The following is a 21,833-nucleotide window of genomic DNA, read 5'->3' on the forward strand; positions in this document are numbered from 1 at the left end:
CCATAGTCACATCATCTTCTCTAACTCTGACCCTTCTGATTCCTTATTATTAGGACATTGTGATTACACTGAGCCCAGGATAATCCAAGATAATCTCCACATCTCAAAATGCTTAATTTAGTCCCTTCTTTAACGAGCCCTTTGCCAGTTAAAGTAACATACTGACAGATTCTGGGGATTAGGACATGGACATCTTTGGGAACAATTTTTCAGCCTTCCACACCTAGGAACCTATTAGATCCTGTCATTTGATATATCCTAGCCCATGTCTGAGAACTTGCTATTTCAGGTAGCTCTTATACCTGCATTTCTTGCACTTGATCTCTCATGTTTTCTGCACTTCAATTTGGTTTAACAGTTTGGGTCCTCTCCACTTGCATTGTTTAAATTGGGGTCCTTAAACCCAATCCTTTGGCTGGAAACATTTCCTTCTTTCCTGTGTTGAACTTCGAGCTTTAGAGCCAACTGGTCTACTTACAACCAAGCATCTTTCTCATAGTGAAATGTAGAAAGTCTTCATCGACTCATGCATTCTGAGCCCATGGTCCTTCCCCACTCTCCTCATTTGCAATCCTCCACATTCTTATGGAAAGAACATATTCCTGCCCTATAATTATAACTAAGTCTAACCCTAGGGCCCATGTATGTTGTATTCCTGGTCCCAGCATTTGCAGCCTGGACCTGGCCCATGGCTGAAAGCCTGTCTGAGACACTTTGAGTTGGCATCTTGGACAAGCTGAATTTCTCAGATGCTTTTGTTGCAATGTAAACCAATCATGCAATGTAAACCAATCAGACTACCAAAAAGTGACAGAAGGGGGGAAAAAAAACCCAAAACAAGCAAACAAACAAACAAACAAACCCTCTGCTTTATTTGAAGTGAGTGTTTTGTTTAGTCCTTCTCACATTTTTATCCTTACCTATTCTGTGTCTATGCCTATAGTACAACAGGTTCACAGGCACCAGAGCAATTACCTGGCAAATACAGAAGTGCCTGTAAATATTTTGTTTGCTATTTGTCCCTGTACATGTGATACAATTTCATATGAGCTTGTGATTATTAAGCTGACTGCTTGGCCATGGATGTGGCTTCAGTTTGCCACAGTTTTGTAAAATCTCCCTACAGATCTGATGTTCTGATTTACAACACAAAATATTTGTTCCAAATGTCCACAAGGGGATTTCTAAACTGTAATTCATGGACACACATATGGAAGAGGAATTTTTTGTTCAATTGTTTGTAAAACTTGGTGAAGTGTTTCTTCCTTGAGAAAGGGCATCATGACCCCTTGGAGTGACACATCATATTGAGGGAAAGGTTAGAAGAGAGTCTTGGGTAGTTAGAAAAAAGATATTCAAAATACCTAGGAATAAAGCTACCTAAGGAGACAAAAGACCTGTATGCAGAAAACTGTAAGACACTGATGAAAGAAATTAAAGATGATACAAACAGATGGAGAGATATACCATGTTCTTGGATTGGAAGAATCAACATTGTGAAAATGACTCTACTACCCAAAGCAATCTACAGATTCAATGCAATCCCTATCAAACTACCACTGGCATTTTTCACAGAACTAGAACAAAAAATTTCACAATTTGTATGGAAACACAAAAGACCCCGAATAGCCAAAGCAATCTTGAGAAAGAAAAACGGAGCTGGAGGAATCAGACTCCCCAACTTCAGACTATACTACAAAGCTACAGTAATCAGGACAGTATGGTACTGGCACAAAAACAGAAACATAGATCAAAGGAACAGGATAGAAAGCCTAGAGATAAATCCACGCACATATGGTCAGCATATCTTTGATAAAGGAGGCAAGAATATACAATGGAGAAAAGACAGCCTCTTCAGTAAGTGTTGCTGGGAAAACTGGACAACTACACGTAAAAGAATGAAATTAGAACATTCCCTAACACCATATACAAAAATAAACTCAAAATGGATTAAAGACCTAGATGTAAGGCCAGACACTATCAAACTCTTAGAGGAAAACACAGGCAGAACACTCTATGACATAAATCACAACAAGATCCTTTTTGACCCACCTCCTAGAGAAATGGAAATAAAAACAAAAATAAACAAATGGGACCTAATGAAACTTAAAAGCTTTTGCACAGCAAAGGAAACCATAAACAAGACGAAAAGACAACCCTCAGAATGGGAGAAAATATTTGCAAATGAAGCAACTGATAAAGGATTAATCTCCAAAATTTACAAGCATTTCATGCAGCTCAATATCAAAAAAAACAAACAACCCAATCCAAAAATGGGCCAAAGACCTAAATAGACATTTCTCCAAAGAAGATATACAGATTGCCAACAAACACATGAAAGAATGCTCGACTTCATTAATCATTAGAGAAATGCAAACCAAAACTACAATTAGGTTTCACCTCACACCAGTCAGAATGGCCATCATTAAAAATCTACAAACAATAAATGCTGGAGAGGGTGTGGAGAAGAGGGAACCCTCTTACACTGTTGGTGGGAATGTTAATTGATACAGCCACTATGGAGAACAGTATGGAGGTTCCTTAAAAAACTAAAAATAGAACTACCATACGACCCAGCAATCACACTACTGGGCATATACCCTGAGAAAACTAAAATTCAAAAAGAGTCATGTACCACAATGTTCATTGCAACTCTATTTACAATAGCCTGGACACGGAAGCAACCTAAGTGTCCATCAACAGATGAATGGATAAAGAAGATGTGGCACATATATACAATGGAATATTACTCAGCCATATAAAGAAGCAAAATTGAGTTATTTGTACTGAGGTGGATGGACCTAGAGTCTGTCCTACAGAGTGAAGTAAGTCAGAAAGAGAAAAACAAATACCATATGCTAACACATATATATGGAATCTAAAAAAAAAAAAAGGTTCTGAAGAACATAGGGGCAGGACAGGAATAAAGATGCAGGCATAGAGAATGGACTTGAGGACATGGGGAGGGGGAAGGGTAAGCTGGGAAGAAGTGAGAGAGTGGCGTGGACTTATATATACTGCCAAATGTAAAATAGATAGCTAGTGGGGAGCAGCCGCATAGCACAGGGAGAACAGCTTGGTGCTTTGTGACCACCTAGAGGGGTGGGATAAGGAGGGTAGAAGGGAGGGAGATGCAAGAGGGAAGAGATATGGGGATATATGTATATGTATAGCTGATTCACTTTGTTATAAAGCAGAAATTAACACACCATTGTAAAGCAATTATACTCCAATAAAGATGTTTAAAATAAAAAGAAAAAATATTCAACATAAAAATTATGTCTTATAGTATGACTTGTTTTCATTACACCACCTAAAATGTACTCTGAAATGTTAAATAACATTAAATAAAGGCTTCATTTTTTTCTTTTGTATACTTAAGGGGCATGTGCGTTAAAGAGGCTGAGACACATTCCTCTGTCTAGAATTTTCCTTCTCTTTGCATAAACTCTAATGTACATTTTCTCTCTCTTTTTTTTTTTTTTGATGGATTTCTTAATTACATTTTTCTATTTAGTCTCAATTTTTTGTGGTTTCTATGTTCAGGGAATTAAGCACAGAAAAAAAGCAATGAAAAGGGAGACAGCAAAATTAAAATATAGTCGAAGTATGGAAACAAAGATGAAATTTGGGGTAGATATAGATTTGAGAATGTTGTAATAGCCATTGGAAAGAAGAATGGCATTCAAGTATGCTCAGAGAAGAGAACTGCTTTAAAAATTTGGAAAATTTTACTTTGAAATGAGTAGCCTCCTGGCTACTGCTAAATCTAATATATCTCAAATTCCTATGGTTCTGCTATCCTCTACTGCCAGACTTCCTGGACTTTGTATGATTCAAAACCTTCAGGTGGAAATTAGATGATAGAACCTTTTGAAAATATTGTTTACCTAAAATACTTTACAGACAAAAACTCAATGATTTACTTTTGTTCTATTTTCTAAACTGCTATCTTAAAAATTTTTTTTGACAAATATAGCAAATGAAAAATTGGGGAGGGAAAAATTGATTCACTGGTATTTTATTTTGTTCTGTTTTCTGACAGAAATAGAAATACAACTATTCATATTCCTGGTATTGGTCAACTTTTCAGGGCTTAAGTGTTGATTATTATTTAAATAGATAATATTATGGGTAATAATTAAGATTTTCATTTTGAAAAATCTTTCCATGAGTAGTCAGGATGCTTCTGACATTCTTAAATAGTATATTAATGAGAAAATCATGAACAATTGCTTTCGCCCCTGGACTTTTTATCCAATATATTAAAGATGAAATTGCTATGGTTTGTTCTGTCTCAATGGGGTTCCTCTGTCATCCTCCAGGACAGGTTGTCATCTAGAGCCCAATCATTTTCTCCTTGGGAGCCAGCACTTTCCCACTCATCCATAGCTGTTTTCTACTCTTTTCTAAAAGTTATACATTTTGACAAGAGATTACAGACCTGTGACTTTACAGAGGAGCCATCTGAAATAATTAGCCTTTTCCTTAGAGGAGCCCTCTTGGAAGTTTTCCACAGGCATTACCGAAGGTACAGATATTATAGATTACTCCCCCATTGGCATTTGTCTCTTTTCTCACTATAATTTCATTAATTCTCCTAATGTTGCCTGAGTCTGATCTCTCATCAGTCAATAGCTTTTGACCACATAGTTTGTATTTAAATAATTGCTTATTATATTGCCTTCTGAAATTAAGAAGAACATTTGGTCATGAAACAAGGCACAATGAAGACCATTCCAAGAGTGGATTTGGTTTACTTACGTATGATTTAAAAAGTGTCAGTTATATAAAGAAATCTAAATTTGCTATAATTCACTGATCCAAGACATCAATCAACAAGTACTCCTACAGAACCTACTTTTAGTCCTACTTATGTAGAACATAAGTCCAACTTATGTGCATTTATATTTTATGTTTCCTGCAGTCAACATTCTTTTTCTCCTTTAAAAATATATAATGCTTTGGTGGGGGTGGTGGTGGTAGGATGAATTGGGAGAATGGGATTGACATATATACACTAATATGTATAAAATAGATAACTAATAAAAAAATGAAAAAAAAGACCGGATCAACACTTAAAATCATCAATATAATAGTATCTATAATTATTAATACTGTATTATATACTTGAAAGTAGATGTTAAATGTTATCACCACACACGAAAACAATTATGACTATGTGATGGGATAGAGATACTAACTAACCTTATTGTGGTAATCATTTTGTAATACATACATGTATGTAATCATCACAGTGTACGCCTTAAATTTACATATGCTTTATGTAAATAATATCTCAATAAAGCTGGGAAGAAAATTTTTAAAAATATAATGCTTTATCCAAGTTTATATATTATCTCTTTCTGATCAACTCCCAATCTAATGGATATCATTGAACTGACCAATTATAATGATCCCAGTGCCTATAGTATTTGTAATGATTGAGCTATTGCAGTGTCAAAAATAGTGTTATCACCTTGAAATAGTCAAAGCCACTAATCCAAAAAATAATAAGCCTTAGATAATGACATCTTCCTGTCTGAGTTGATTTGGATATTCATACTGTATTCTTTCATTTGTTGATTCAGCAAATATATAATGAGTACCAAATATTTGCCAGATATAATAGGCTTTAGCACGTGTGTGTATGGGGGATTAGTATAAATTTGGAGATCTCCTTTTCAACTCCATGAATGATGAATTTTGGATATGGAATCTCATTTGCATCAAACATCATTAGTTATTTTAAAAGATTTCTTCCAAACTAATATAAGGGGCTGTACATTGTAGTGGTTAAGAGTATGGGCTCTAAAGTCCTATGGTCGGAGTTCAAATCCCACCTCTACCCCTTGCGAGTTGGGTGACCTTGGACAAATTACTTAATGTCACTCCGCCTCAGTTTTTTCATTGATAAAATTTTAAGAATTGGGTCATTATTAAAAGAAGATAAAACTTCTGAAACATTGATCACAGCTCTTGGCACATGGAATACGTGTTACACATATAAAAAGAAAGAGAGTGATAGAATGAAATATCAGGGCAGTTGCTTAATTGGTTTCTTTAAACAGGTGACAATGTGACTGAGAACACTATTCTTTTGTGATCCTGCCCTTACATCTTGTAACTTACTATTTATGCTTATTGAACTTGGGATCCTAATTTTAAAAAAAAAAGGGTGTGTGCTGAGATGGGGTGTCTACATGCTCACTAAACTTGGGAAATCTTAAAGGCATCAGGTTTTTCCTTAGCCACGACTTGAAAGAGACCAGAACAATCTCTCTACTAGTGGAAGAACAAACAAACTATTGCACTCATTTAGTTGAAGGAAGAGTATTGTTTCTCAGTGCCTGATTGAGTTTACCACAGTCATCTGTGACCTAGTAGTGATTACAGCATGAGTAAATATCAAGAGAGTACATGAAATTCTCAGTAAACATATAAGGGATTATAGCCTCTTTTGGGGAGTGTTTCTTATTTTTTCCAATATGAATAAAAATATTCTGTCTCCTTTGGAAGCACCAATGTTGACTACATCTGATACCACTTAACAAGGTAGAAGGGTATGAAATTGACTGTTGCTCATATGTTTTATACCTAGGTGCTATTTCTATTATTACAGAGTTAGAGATATTTGAATTTGGTTGAATTATACCCTTGTTCTCAAAGTTCATGGTCATTCTTGTTTTCTACCTGGCCTTGTTTGTTTTGTTGTTGTCACAGACAAAATAAGAAAGAAGGAAAATTTGAATTAATGTATCTATGTTTCATGGTTATGAAATATAATTACCTATGTACATAAGGAAGTATATGGTTTGCTCTGTGTGTGTGTGTGTGTGTGTAACAAACTTAAGAATCTGTGGATGCTGTTATATTGTTATTTTTTTTGGATTGAGTTGGGCAGTAATATTACTCACAGTTTATAATTCAGACTTTACATGTATTATTCTTAAACATTAAATATGCTATATAACTGGCAATTCCATGATCAAATATCTTTGCTGGAAAATTGATTATTTCATTTTTTTTTTTTTAAGATTTTTTTGATGTGGACCATTTTTAAAGTCTTTATTGAATTTGTTACAGTATTGCTTCTGTTTTATGTTTTGGTGTTTTGGCCCCGAGGCATGTGGGATCTTAGCTCCCCGACCAGGGATCGAGCCCGCACCTGCTGCATTGGAAGGCAAAGTCTTAACTACTGGACTGCCAGGGAAGTCCCTGATTATTTCATTTTAAATTGTGTTTTTCTCTGTTCCACTAACTTTGATATAAATAAATCACTTCATATATCTTCCTAATTTTTAAATTAGTTTTTATTGGAGTATAGTTGCTTTACAATGTTGTGTTAGTTTCTACTGTACAGCAAAATGAATCAGTTATACATATACATATCCCCTCTTTTTTGGATTTCCTTCCCATTTAGGTCACCAAAGAGCATTGAATAGAATTCCCTGTGCTATACAGTAGGTTCTCATTAGTTACCTGTTATATTTTATACATAGTATCAATAGTGTATATATGTCAATCCTGATCTCTCAATTCCTCCCACCCCTCCCCTTTCCCCCTTGGTATGCATACATTTGTTTTCTATGTCTGTGTCTATTTCTGCTTTGCAAATAAGATCATCTATACCATTTGTCTAGATTCTACATATATGCGTTAATATACGATATTTGTTTTTCTCTTTCTGACTTACTTCACTCTGTATGACAGTTTTGTTCCTTTTTATGGCTGAGTAGTATTCCATTGTATATATGTACTGCATCTTCTTTATCCATTCCTCTGTTGATGGACATTTAGGTTGCTTCCATGTCCTGGCTATTGTAAATATTGTTGCAGTGAACATTGGGGTGTATGTGTCTTTTTGAATTATGCTTTTCTCTGGGTATATGCCCAGTAATGGGATTGTTCTATTATTAGTTTTGTAAGGAACCTCTATACTGTTCTCCATAGTGGCTGTATCAATTTACATTCCCACCAACAATGCATGAGGGTTCCCTTTTCTCCACACCCTTCCCAGCATTTATTGTTTGTAGGTTTTTTTGATGATGGCCATTCTGACTGGTGTGAGGTGATACCTCATTGTAGTTTTGATTTGCATTTCTCTAATAATTACTGATATTGAGCATCTTTTCATGTGTTTGTTGGCCACTTGTATGTCTTCTTTGGAGAAATGTCTATTTAGGGCTTCCACCCTTTTTTGGATTGGGTTGTTTGTTTTTTTGATATTGAGCAGCATGAGCTATTTGTATATTTTGAAGATTAATCCTTTGTCAGTTGCTTTGTTTCAAATATTTTCTCCCATTCTGAGGGTTGTCATCTTGTTTATAGTTTCCTTTGCTGTGCAAAAGTTTTTAAGTTTAATTAGATCCCATTTGTTTATTTTTGTTTTAATTATCATTACTCTAGGAGGTGGGTCGAAAAAGATCTTGCTGTGATTTATGTCAAAGAGTGTTCTGCCTATGTTTTCCTCTAAGAGTTTTATAGTGTGTGGCCTTACATTTAGGTCTTTAATCCATTTTGAGCTTATTTTTGTGTATGGTGTTAGGGAGTGTTCTTATTTCAACCTTCTACATGTAGCTGTCCAGTTTTCCCAGCACCACTTATTGAAGAGACTGTCTTTTCTCCATTGTATATTCTTGCCTCCTTTGTCATAGATTAGGTGACCATAGCTGCGTGGGTTTGTCTCTGGGCTTTCTATGCTGTTCCATTGATTTATATTTCTGTTTTTTGTGCCAGTACCATACTGTCTTGATTACTGTAGCTTTGTAGTATAGTCTGAAGTTGGGGAGTCTGATTCCTCCAGCTCCGTTTTTCTTTCTCAAGATTGCTTTGGCTATTTGCAGTCTTTTGTGTTTCCATACACATTCTAAAATTTTTTGTTCTAGTTCTGTGAAAAATGCCATTTGTAATTTGATAGGGATTGTATTGAATCTGTAAATTGCTTTAGGTAGTATATTTAGTGATATGTCAATTTATCTGTCAACCTACCCTCACTTAAGAGCACTATTCTGACCAATGATGTTTCCTTTAGCATAGTTTGGCTCCTCATAGGCTAAGTGTACCCCTGTGTTACATTCAGTTAATTATTCTACACTTATTTTTCCAGTTGATATATTGTTGAGCAAATAAGCCAACAAGATGGAAAAACTGCTTTTACCTATTGTATTTGAACAAGAATGAATGCTGCTAGCAATCATTATCCTTTGACCTAAAGTGAGTCTATGGCCTCTGGCCTGAGGAGATACAAATTTGTGTTACCTCTAAAATGTGGTTTGCCCATGCTTAATTCTATTAAACCCAGTATCAATACAGTCTATCAAACTCACTAAAAAATGTCAAAATATGAATCACCATTGTCTTTTCTACTATCATTTTCCTACTTTTCCTATGCCACTTTGATTTACCAACGTTTGGCTTGATATTTTAAAATGCAACCAAGATAAATTTTGTTGGTAGCAATGATAATCAATACCAGATTAAACAGCCTAAAAATTAAAAATGGAGAAATGTTGAGATTTGTTGAAGTCCACTGTGAAAGCATTGCTGAAGCTTTCTTTTTTTTTTCATTTAGAATTTTTATGCATACGAGTAACCTTAATTTCCAAGTTCACATGACAATAAGCAAAAGTGACATACAGTGAAGCCGAACAGTTCATTTATAACTTAGCTTTTTTTGTTGTTTTGTTTTGTTTTTGTTTGTTTGTTTTTCTCCAAAGATCAGTTCCTTAAAAATGGATGCTCCTGGGATATGAATAAAGAAAATATGTCTGAAAGGTGAGGATTTCAAACAGTAGATTTCTTCCTCCTTCAAACTGCTGACCCCACGATGGTAGGCATCACACCTTCTGCCTCCTGTTCGGCCTCTGTTCCTGGAGGTGAGCACATCCAGGTCTTTCACTTGGAGAAGCTGCTGGTCAGGCCCATCTCCTCCTCCTCCTGCACTAGTGCTTCAGTGGGAATCAGATTGGACGGCGCGCCCAGGTTCTGGAGGGACAGAAACTCTGACGTATCCATGGCACGTAACGTTTCTGTCTGAGGGTCTTAAGGAGTCACTGCTTGTCTGCTTTGCTCACAGGAAGAGGATGCGGTGGAGGAGGACGACAGGGGGATCAGGGGCGGGGAAAAATCTGCGGTGGTAGCTTCAGGCTGGGCTCATCGGGAGGCTGGGCGCTCAGCGCTGGAGCGGGAGGGGACGGACAGCCCTTCCTCCTGCTGGCCGCCCTCTCCTTGGCGGAGTCCCGGCACGCACACTGACACTGACAGGCCTCCTTTTGTTTGATGATGATCACAGGGACGCTGAGGCCAATCTGCTGTACAGCGCTCCCTGTGCTACTGGCTACTGGTACTGCAGGGGTAAAAAACACCTTCTCAACTTGAGATGCTTGCTGAATTTGTTCTTGGGTGTGTGGTGAGCTGGTGGCACCATTTAGTATCCACTGTAAGTTCTGTTCTCCCATGACGAGGCTGGGCTGCAGGAGAGCCGTGCTGGGAGTCGGGGTGATGGTTATAGTGGGATTACTAGTTAGGACGGAGTTGGCATCCAGGGGCGGAGTCTGGACCATGGCCGGCAGGGGCTCAGTAGTACCCTGTGGTTGAGGCGGTGCTGCCATGGCTGACGCCACTGCCGCTGCCGACGCCAAAGCCCCAGCGACAACAGAAAGTCCCGGTACGATGGGCTGCGGTGCCTGGGGGTGCGGAAGAAACTCTTGATGATTAGCAGCAAACTGTGTGCTGTGGGGGGACAGGCACTTCCGGAGGTTGTAAGAGAGCAGGGGGGTTGCGAAATGCAGCTTACTGGGAACCAGTTCCTAGGGAGGGAGCAGGCAGAGGAGCAGACGGTGCTGAGGCTGGTAGCAGACGCTGGGGTGGCTCAGAGATGCCAGGCTGTCTGTTGAGGATCTTCCTGAACTGCTGGATCATCTGACTTCTGGAACGCTGGTTCAAAAATGATGGCTGGTGAAAGTGTGCTGAAAGTGTTCTGGCCTGTACTGGAATTTTCTTGAAATTCGGAATCTGTGGACCGAAGGCTTAAATTCCTCAAAGTGAGTGATTTGTATCCTCGGATCCCTTGTGATTTAGAAGTGCACTGCATGAATTTCCTTTGTTATCGTGACCTTTCGTGTGACTTTTGAGACTGTACTGAGTGCTAAATGTTTTCTCACAGCCATTACTGGGGCAGAAAAAGGGTCTTTCACCAGTATGTGTACGGACGTGAGTTTTAAGGTGGTGGCTTGCTGCAAATGCTTTTCCACAGCCATCATGATCACACCGAAATGGCTTTTCTCCTGTATGGGTTCGAATGCGCTTCCTCAGATCACTGAGCGTGGTGAAGCACTTGCCACAGCCTTCAGATTCACAGTTAAACGTCTTCCCTGTGTGAAGCCTCTGATGTGCTTTCAGCCTGTACAGCGTGTTGAACGCCTTCTCACAGCCCTGCACTTCGCACTCAAACGGCTTCTCCTTCGTGTGCACCGCACGTGGATCCTGAGGCTGTAGGAGGTGAGGAAGGCCTTGCCGCAGCCCTCCTGATTACAGACAAAGGTGTACTCGCCCCGGTGGGTCTTCTGGTGGGTGCGCAGGTTGCCTGCTGTGCTGTAGGTGCGGGGACAGCCCTCAAAGGTGCACTGGTACCGCTTTACTTCTTTACGTTTCGTTTCTGGACATTCTGACTGCAGTGTGAGGGTTGCACCTTCGATATTTCTTGGCATGGGCATGCAACCAGGGTTTATTGTTAAATGAATCTGAGCTGGTGAGATAATGTGTTGCACATAACCCTGGGACATTGCTTCCTGATCTATTAGATGAAAGCCCTCTTCACCCGCTACTAGAAAAGGCAAGTGTTCTCTGCACTGTCCATCGTCATCTTCGTCTTCCAAAGTGCCAGGATCCTGCTCGATAAGAACAGTTGTCCTATCATAAACAGTTCCAGATGAGGAAGGCACCAGTCCGTTCTTATCCACAAACCTGAGCATCTCGTCATCGGGGGTCAGCTCATCTTCCTCTACCTCAAAGTAGCTGATGCTGTCGTCTGGACTGTGTTCCCCCATGGTTCAGTCGTGCTCAGCCCAATTGTGAGAAATGGAAAGGTAGTGACCTGTCTCCGCGGCTCCCGGCAACGGCGGCGGCGGCAGCAGCTTCTCCCCTCCCCAGCGGCACCAAAGCTTTCTTTTTTTAAGTGCATTTTATTTCAAATGGCTTACATTACTTACCATACAGTAGATAGGCAATTAGTCTAAAGGAATCTCTTTTCTAATTTCATTTCCTTCAAGAGGACTTTTCTCCACCATTTCACCTTCTTGACTTTCCTGTGCTTGTATTGATGGGGTAGTCTATTTCCATTACCTTTGCAATCTTTTTTCATTCCCCTTAGAACTGAATTTAATTTAGTCTGTCATTCTAGACATGAAGTGTTGGTCCAACTGAGTTATTTAAACTCAAAAAGGTACAGGATTTTTATTACTCCAATTCAAGCTTTATATGTGACAAGTTTGTCAAAGATGGAAGCCCAAGATTATTTTTAAAAGAGGAAATGATTCTCTTGTGTTTGTGACTTTGGATAATGCATATAGCAGAACTGATAACCACTCTTACCCCTGATGCCTATGATCTCCCAGACCATCTAGCAGCTGTTAATCTATTGAAATTTACCATACATTTTTCCTTTCATCTTAACCTTACATTAAATATTTCCTGGAATGTAGATATCTGAGCCACTTAAAAACAAATAGTTTATTAAAAATTACATAGGTTATTTTAGCACAGAGAGCACATTTTTTACCACCACATCTGTTACTAACATGATTCACTATCTAAGCAATGTGTGTATCTGTATGGTAAGGATGTGAGACTATGATTACAACCAAGCAATATAGGAGGTTATTTTCCTTATGTCATATGAGAAATTATAGGAGTCTAGACTAAATAAGGGGCAGAGGAAATGTATAAAACACACATGATTAAAGAGACCAAAGCTGTAGAGATTGACAAGATTTGATGACCTATTAGAAGGGGCAAAGTAGAGGATAGTGCTGTTAAGGAAACAAATACAAATTTGCCTTCGGTGACTAAATCTAGTCATCATGTCACTTTAAAAACTAAACACATTGAAGGGGCTAGATTTGTTATTATATTCTGTTTGATTGGTTGATTTAATTATTTCCATTTTGCATATATGAGACATGAAAGTGGAGATATCTGGTAGGCTGTTGGAGATATAGATCTGGATTACAAAAGAGATAGGACTACTATTCATTAGCAAACACGTAGTAGTCGAAGAGCGGACAGGGTTGTTTGGGAAGTTGTGGATGCCAAAGAGCACAGGGCTAAGGACAAAAGTTAAAAAAAAAATAACCCAGAAACTAAACAATAACTAGAAAAGTTAAGAAAGTAAGGAAAATGGTGCCACAAAATCTGATGGAGGGGGAAAATAAAATAAGGTCTAGAAAAGAGAAACTGAATGGATTAAAGATTTAGTTAATAAGACCTCTATGTGTAAATTGACAGAAGTATGATGACCTAACCTGCCTGAGGAAGTGGGCATGAATTGGGGTTGCTTATAAGGGTCACATGTTACTTGTAAACATGTATAATCTACCTGGACAGTGTTTTCAGTCTTTAGAGATGATAACCAGAAGTGAATGTATTATATATTATAAGAAAAGTGTTTAAGATTATATATATGTATGTGTTATACATAATAACATACTATATATAAAACTATATATATATATACATGTACATATAATCTCCAGAAACTTCAGAATTTCTATATAGAGGAAGCTTATAGGTAGCATTCCAGTTGAAACACAAGGCTAAGGAACATTTCTTGAGGTTGTATTTCCATGAGCACTTGGTATTTGCTTGGAGATTGTGTTTCATTAGGGGTGACTGTGTGGAGGGTTGGCTGATGAAAATTGCGGTGATGGACTTAAGCTACTTGACTGCCCAGATCTTGATATCACGTTAGATCTGTGGAATCACATGTAGGTCATCCCTTGAGTTCTCTGTTGGTAACTTTGGGCGGGCTTTAATGAGGATGGCATGATGATCAGTTCTGGGTATTATACCTGTCCATTCCAAGTATAACAACCCATTTAGATGAAGTCTTCCCTAGAAGGTGAATATTAGATCTGATAGTCTTTTGAAATATCTTGCAATGCTGTTAATCAATACTTTTTGTAATCAATACTCCAATGTAATTATGATTTTTTTAAAAAGTGAAACAGTGGGCAAAGAAGTGGGCAAATGTTTTAAAATAGTGCAGGTTGGATCTCTGGGGATTTTAAAGAACCATGTGTTTGTTGAAAAAAAAGTGTTGCTCAAGCTTAAAAAAAAGTTGAAATTGAAACCAAGCATATTCATTTAAAAAGTTTATTCTAGTCCTACTCCAGACTCTTTCAGAACAATGTTATTTATTCTATTAGATCCCCATATCTTAACATAGTTGACAATGTTGGAGGTATTTCAAAGTTGACATTGCTGGTATAATTTCTGTGAAGGTTTTAATGTCTAATTGAAACATGAGAATCTCTAGAAACAGAAAAGCCATTCTTTCTTATCTTTCAAAAAAGTGTTTATATCTGCAAATGACCTCTCAAAAGAAACTTCCACAAATGTTACCTTTTTTATGGGTAAAAAGAGGAAAATTACTTCATCCAAGTGTAAGTAATATGAATAAGAAAATTCTCATTACAGAAATTTGCCAGGGCCCTTTTATTTAGCTCAATAGCATTCAATTGGCTATAGTGATAAAATTCAAAGTTAACAGTAGTGGAATATTCTTCCATTTAACATCAAGCCAGTACTGAAGAAAATTGCTGCCATATTTTCTAAGTTATTAACCTTTACAGTGAGATATATTTCTATGCACAGAGAAGAATTTTCTCCTCTATTTTAATGTGAACTTAAGTTAGAGATACTAATCAAATAAATAAATTGAAATCGAGCCATACACAGCTGTTTTCTTTTGTCCTTTCTACATTTGCCTTTACGTTACATATTGGAAAAATGTAGGAAATGTTTGAAACTCTTATTGATTACAATAATGCCATTTTGTTATGCCAATAAAAGTGACTGTATGAGTTAAAGCATATGCCTTTTTCTTAAAAGTGTGTGATAGACTCCTATTGACATTAAAACCCCTCAAAAATCATTATCTATGTCTGAATTACTTCATTCAAACTCCCTATTCCTTCACTGTGGTTCTAGCCAACTTCCTGACAGAAAGTAATCAAAAATGCCTTTATCCATTCATTTCCCTTCTGCCTTAGTGGATTTTCCATAGTACTGCATGCCCAGGTTACCCAACTTTCCTCTTTTCATATTCCCATGAGTTGATCTTCCATAAATGGTTCCACAGTTTAACCTCCCCCCAAAACCTTGTTCAGATTTATCAATGTATACTTGAGTACTTCTTTCTTCTAACCCTGTTTAGATACATCACTCTTGCAGCTAAACTCTATGAGCGCTCTCATTTATGCACTTATCCAGCCTAAAACCTCCCTTTGTAAATAACTTATTCCAGACTTTATTTTGATAGTCCTTTATCCTATTCACATTTATCAGCCCCCTGCCCCACATAGTAAAACACATGAGTTTAGAGTAGAACAGCTAGAGTATAAAATTTAGTTCTGAGTGTGTGACTTGATTCTCTGAAATTCAGTTTTTGCATCGGCATTATAGGAACAACAATATTTGTTACAGAGTATTGTGTGAATAGTAAATAACATAAATAATGTAAGACACTTTGTTAAATGCCTAACACTTTGAAAGAATTGAATAGGTGTTAACCATTCTCATTCTCAATAATTTTATTATTCTGCTGTTTTTGAACATCTCTAGGAGATGTAAAATAAACTGAGATACAGTGAAATAGTCATGGGATTTGAAATTAAACAGATCTGTGTTAGTAATCTGACTTAAAACTTATTAGCTGTGTGACTTTAAGTGTCTTACCCTCTTTAAGCGTTATAGTGATGATTCAATAACATGATTTGTATATAACAGCTGACATAAAATTTGTCCTGATTAAGTGTCTATTGAATGTGTAAATGAGTGATGTACACTGTAGTGTTGACCTTTACAGTTTCAAAAATATTTTCACTGAACCATCCAGCAAAGGTTTATTTATCACATTTGGACAGTAAACTGTACTAGGCATGGGGAATAATTTCAAATAGGCCTGGTAAGGACCATTATCTATTTGTGTGGTACATAATAAAGCACTGCCTGCCCTTAGATTGGTTAATAATTCTTTGGAAACAGTAGCAGGTATCTCTTTCTACTCAAGCCTAAACTATAATTCACATACATCTGGTATGTCTGGAAAACTGATGAGTCAGGCCTTCCCCTAATCAATTTCTATAACTTTCCCCCTATAATTCTTTCAAGCCACCTGAGACAATTATAGGTGTGGCCATAAGAGAAAAAATGTCTACAGAAAGGTATTAGGAGAATGTATTCAGGGTTAGCAGCAAAAATGCATGCAAGGTAGACTCTGAAATAAGTTCCAGGGGAACAGTGCCATTGGAGGTAAGTGGGCTGGTTGGAAAGCATCCACGGTTCCAGGCTGAGTAGCAGAGAACAGCACTGGATGAAGCTTTCCAGCCTCAGCTTGGAGGTAGCAAATCTGGATTATATAAGAGATGTGATTATGACAAACTCAATCATATAATCTAGAATTTTTCCCCCATTGCAAGGTTGAATGTTAGTAAAAAGAAAACATTATTTAGTATTTACATATTAGTCACTCAACCACAACAGTCAAAACAATAATAGTTCATTTTAATATTTACCAGATTAAAAGTACATTTCCAAAACCAAGTTCTCATTACTTACTGACTTCTCAATGGCTAGTATGTAAATGAATTTTATAAAGTCAATAGAATATGCATTACAACCATATAAACATTAATTGCATTAATAAATTTCCTATGTGACTTTAAGTATATGATCCCTCCAAAAGTTTTCACTATTTTCCAAAATCATGTAGTGATATAATTACCCGTAAATAAAAAGTGATGCAACATATTTGAATGTACAAGGTGCTACCTTGAAATTAGCTTATAAAAGTTAATGGTCAATAAAACTTGTTTTCAGCTCATAAAATGTGTTTATTTAACTTTCTCTTGAAATATCTGACAATTAGCAGCATGCTATTATTGTATTGGAATAAAATCCAATTAAATCACAAAGCTACATTCCTTCTTTCAGAAATTTTCAGAGAAATAAGAAATAGCTCTTGAATAGAGGTCATATCTAGATATTTACTGTAGAATTATGGTGAGAATATAATGGTGGAGAAGAATTAATTGGAAAACCAAGTTGAAACACTGTAATGTTATTTCTAAAAACAAATATGATGATTGACACATGCCCATGAACTTTTTGAATGAAAGTAGATGGAGATCTCTTGCCACTTGACATTAAAACTCCAACAGCAAATGTCTATGGCTGTATCCCAAACTGAGTAATTATACTTGGTCCATAGCATAAGCATTTGATGATTTTATGTTTCTCAGTATGTCCTGCTTTTACAATTTCACCAAGGACAGCATTAAAAAAAAACAAACACTAATATTAAAATGGCAAAATCAGGGAAAGTCAGAAAAAAGGCAACCAAATAAAACTGAAACAAGGCTAGATATATCTAGAGAGAGAGAGAGAGAGAGAGAGATGTTGCCATACATAAATAAATAAGCCTCCACCTTGAATGACTTTGAATGCTATGTAAAAACGGTCTACACATATTTAAGAGAAAAATTCCCCTAGTATGAGCTTCAGGCTCAGTGATTGTTATGCATTATATGCTAAAATGTAGTGAAAAGAAGAGGAAAAATATCTGCAGCTATGAAGAGTGATGGGCAGGCCTATGGCCAGTAGTTATCTTCTCTCTTTTCATAAAATCTTCCAGTTGAACTTGGTGGAACAAAAAAACCCGTGTCCAGGTTATCCTGGGATCTCTTTGGTTCCCTAAGTTTGGTATTGGCTAGTAGGTATGAAGCTTAATAACTCCCAAAGTCCTTTTAGATATCTTGCTCATTCAGCATTAAAAGAAAGTGTGGCCGAATTGTTTTTAATTGCTCAATCAAGTGTGGCATGCTGGCTTGTTTTAATGTACAATGCTGAAAAAACAGTAGAATGAAGAGTTAAGATTAAGAAATACGATTCAGAAAAGTAAACCTCAAAAGGAGAATACCAGCTAAACTGAAGAAGTAATCCATGGTCTTCAAGTCTTGGATACACACTCAAAAGAAAGTGGCCAACAGTTGCTATTTGGCATAAGCTCCTAAAGCTGGTACAGCATGGTCTACCAATCCTGTGATCCTAGCTATACCGAGCTAGGTTGTGGGCAGGTGTATAAGCTGGGAATCACAATCTGCAAGTTGGACACAAATTGCTAAAGAGCAAATTCTTGCCTGATAGAGGAGCTATGAACAGAGCAAACAGCCTGTTAATACTCTCTTTTGGAATGCTCAGTGAGCAAGGAAAAGATAGACCCCTGGGCCTCATTGTATTATTCTAAGTGCATTACACATTCTGGAATAACTAGGAAAGAAGGATGTAATTTGTGAGATGACTCCCCTTTGCCCTTATTCTTGTGGGTCCTTGCAGTAAACCTCCCTTGGAGAAGATAATCTGTGTAACCCTAGAAACATCAAAGTATTTGATCTCTTATGAGAGACAAGCACAGAAATATGAGCACCCAGATTTAGAAACTGTTGTAGTGTGACAGGCCATTGCCAAATCAGGCTGAATTTATAGCAAAGTTTCGAAGTGAGAGAGTAGAAATGACATATATATACTACCAAATGTAAAATAGATAGCTAGTGGGAAGCAGCCGCATAGCACAGGGAGATCAGCTCGGTGCTTTGTGACCCCCTAGAGGGGTGGGATAGGGAGGTTGGGAGGGAGGCGCAAAAGGGAGGGGATATGGGGACATATGTATACATATAGTTGATTCACTTCGTTTTACAGCAGAAACTAATACAACATTGTAAAGCAATTATACTCCAATAAAGATGTAAAAAAAATAAATAAAGCAAAGTTTTAAAAAATAAAAAGTTAAGTTTCAATAACAATGTATTTAGTTTTGAAGAGAAATTTGAATTTTGCAGAGCACTATATACAGCTTTTATCTCATTTGATCCTCAAAATAGACCCAAATAAAGGAATAGGTATTATGTTTATTTTACAGATGAAGAAATTTAACCCCATAGAAATGAAAAGATTTTTTCCTACTTTATTAGCAAGGATGGGCAGTTAGGACTGGAACACGGGTATTCTGAATCTAATTCCAGTTGGGTGTACATGTGCCTGCACACATCTGGGCATACTGTGCAGTCTGCCTTGAAATGGGTCTCATCGAGTGTTGCCATCCAATTGAATGTCTACTCATAAATGATTCACCATGAAAATGGACGTTGCTGCGTAACGGATAGGAGTTAGAAGCCCTGGTAAAGTCATGCATAGCATGAAGAGATTTTTCATTTTAATTTTTAAATCAAATTGGCAAGGCTATTATGGGACAAATGAAATTCCATTTGACTTGCAGAGTTTCAATTTAAAATAACTGAATATTTTGTCATGCAAAGTGAACAGTAGTATGCATAGAAAAATTGGTGCAATCAAACCATATCTATGCATGGGTTGATTTTAATCCCATGGCTCTACCTTTGATGTAAGAGTAAGGATAAGTAAGGATAAGCGTTACCCTCTGATAACAGTGGGTAACACTGAAGGAATGCTTATTGTATCAGACACTGTCCTAAGTACTTTATGTATACAACGTTTCCAACCTCATAACAGCCTTTATGTATACAACTTTTCCAACCTCATAACAGCCTTTATGTATACAACTTTTCCAACCTCATAACAGCCTTTATGTATACAACTTTTCCAACCTCAAAACAGAAGGAACAATTATTATCCCCCTTTTTAGACTATGAAACTGAGACCCTGGGAATAAGTAACTTGTTAAAGGTTGCATAGTGGGTAAGTAGCAGAGTTGGGTTTTGCCTCTGCAGCCTACCTCCAGAATGAATGCATTTGAAGAAGAAAGTATACCGCCTCTCATAAAAGTAGGATTACATAATGGAGAAGAACCACAAGGGACTCTGGAGTCAAACAGAATCAGTTGGATTTCTGGCTCTGTCACTGCCCAGCTGTGTTATTCTGAACAAAAGGTTTACCCCATCTCTGCCACAGTTTATTTACCTGTAAAATGGAGATGCTAGTAAAGCCCTTTTTCTAGGATCATTAGCAGTTTCAAGTGAGTTAAGCCTACTTCATTGCACATTAGGTAATGAATAAATGATAATTGTAGAGGAAGAGCAGAAATCATACTTTAAAAATAATCTACTCCAAGCCCTTAATTTAAAAAAAAAGTGAAGAAGCTGAAGCCCAAAGGGGTTAATGGCCAATTTTATATCATGTTGTCAGTGGCCAAATCACGAGTAGAAGCCACACCTTTCAAATCTGTTTGTGGTCCTTTGAACCACAAGGGAGTAAATAAAGGATTTTATCTCACATACTTTTTTTTCAATTAAAAAAGTTCACTATTGAAATATTTTTACTTCTTCTCTGTTTAAAGAAGAGTCTACAGTTACAGGAATACCCTTTCAGTCTTGTCTATATGTCACAACTGTTTGTAAGTAAACTCTAAAAACTGTGAACTTTTAGCTTGGAAAGAAAGAAATCACAATTTAGCAGTCTAAGATACCAACACGGTTTTGATGAAGTTTTCTTTAATAGCATATTATTTGAGACTCATGATAGTAACAAAAAATTGGCAAATGGAGGAAATCTAGACAATTTTTTATCGTACTCAGACCGTATATAATAAATATCAACGTTGATGACACAGGCAAGGGCTGTGAGGGCTCAGAGGAATAGGGGGTGGCAAGGACTGCAGTGTGTTGGGGGATAAAGCATGACACCCTCTCCCAGCACCTCTCCCCTCACCAAAGACTTGCACTGTCCCCCTTGGAACCTCTCAGAGGAGATAATTTGTAGTTTACTTGGACAAATATAAAATAAGTAAAATTCTAACAGTGAACAGATGAAGGATGCCCCCTTTACTTTCCTGATTAAGTATCAGGAAAGATAAGGATAGTTAATGAGGCATGCAAAAAAAGACAAAGGCTGATGAAAGAAATGCAAATCGCTTATAAATATAGGGAATAATTATGATCATATGCTTCTATTTTCTACCTCTACTTTTCTTTCCTTCTTTTTCACCTATGTCTTGCTATACTTTGGTTAATCCTCTTAAACCCAACTTCAGTTTTTTCTAGAATATGGCATAATACAAATTTAAAATAAGAAAAAAACACATAATCAAAAGACAACCATATTGAAAATCACACTGATATATGTACTGCGGTTTCTCAAGCTTTTTTTTTTTTAAAGATTTTTTTGATGTGGACCGTTTTTAAAGTCTTTATTGAATTTGTTACAATATTGCTTGTTTTATCTTTTGGGTTTTTTGGCCACGAAGCATGTGGGATCTTAGCTCCCCAACCAGGGATCGAACTCACACCCCCTGCATTGGAAGGCGAAGTCTTAACACTGGACTGCCAGGGAAGTCTCTCTCAAGCTTAATTTAACTCATAAAATACTTTAAAAATCTTAAATCATCATCCATTTATAATGCTCTTATTGAAGCAAGTATATATGCAGATAAGTGCACATATTATAAATGCACATCTCAATGAATTTTCATGACATAAACATCTCTCTAACAGCACCAACATCAAGAAAAAAGAAAATACCAGCACCCTGAGAAGCCCTACTGTCCTGCCTTCCATTTTCTGCCCCACTAAGGTTACCCA

The 21,833-nt window shown here is 37.1% G+C and overlaps 1 pseudogene across 1 annotated transcript; it reads right to left on the bottom strand.

Annotated features, from left to right (window-relative positions):
* Nucleotides 1-777: 777 nt before the first annotated feature.
* LOC309644173 (metal regulatory transcription factor 1 pseudogene) lies at nt 778-19,834 on the bottom strand (annotated as a pseudogene). The gene has a single exon. The product of its transcript is annotated as a metal regulatory transcription factor 1 pseudogene (transcript).
* Nucleotides 19,835-21,833: the final 1,999 nt, after the last annotated feature.

Source organism: Balaenoptera physalus, assembly GCF_965194825.1.
Source record: "Balaenoptera physalus genome assembly, chromosome: 15".
Lineage (NCBI taxonomy): Eukaryota > Metazoa > Chordata > Mammalia > Artiodactyla > Balaenopteridae > Balaenoptera > Balaenoptera physalus.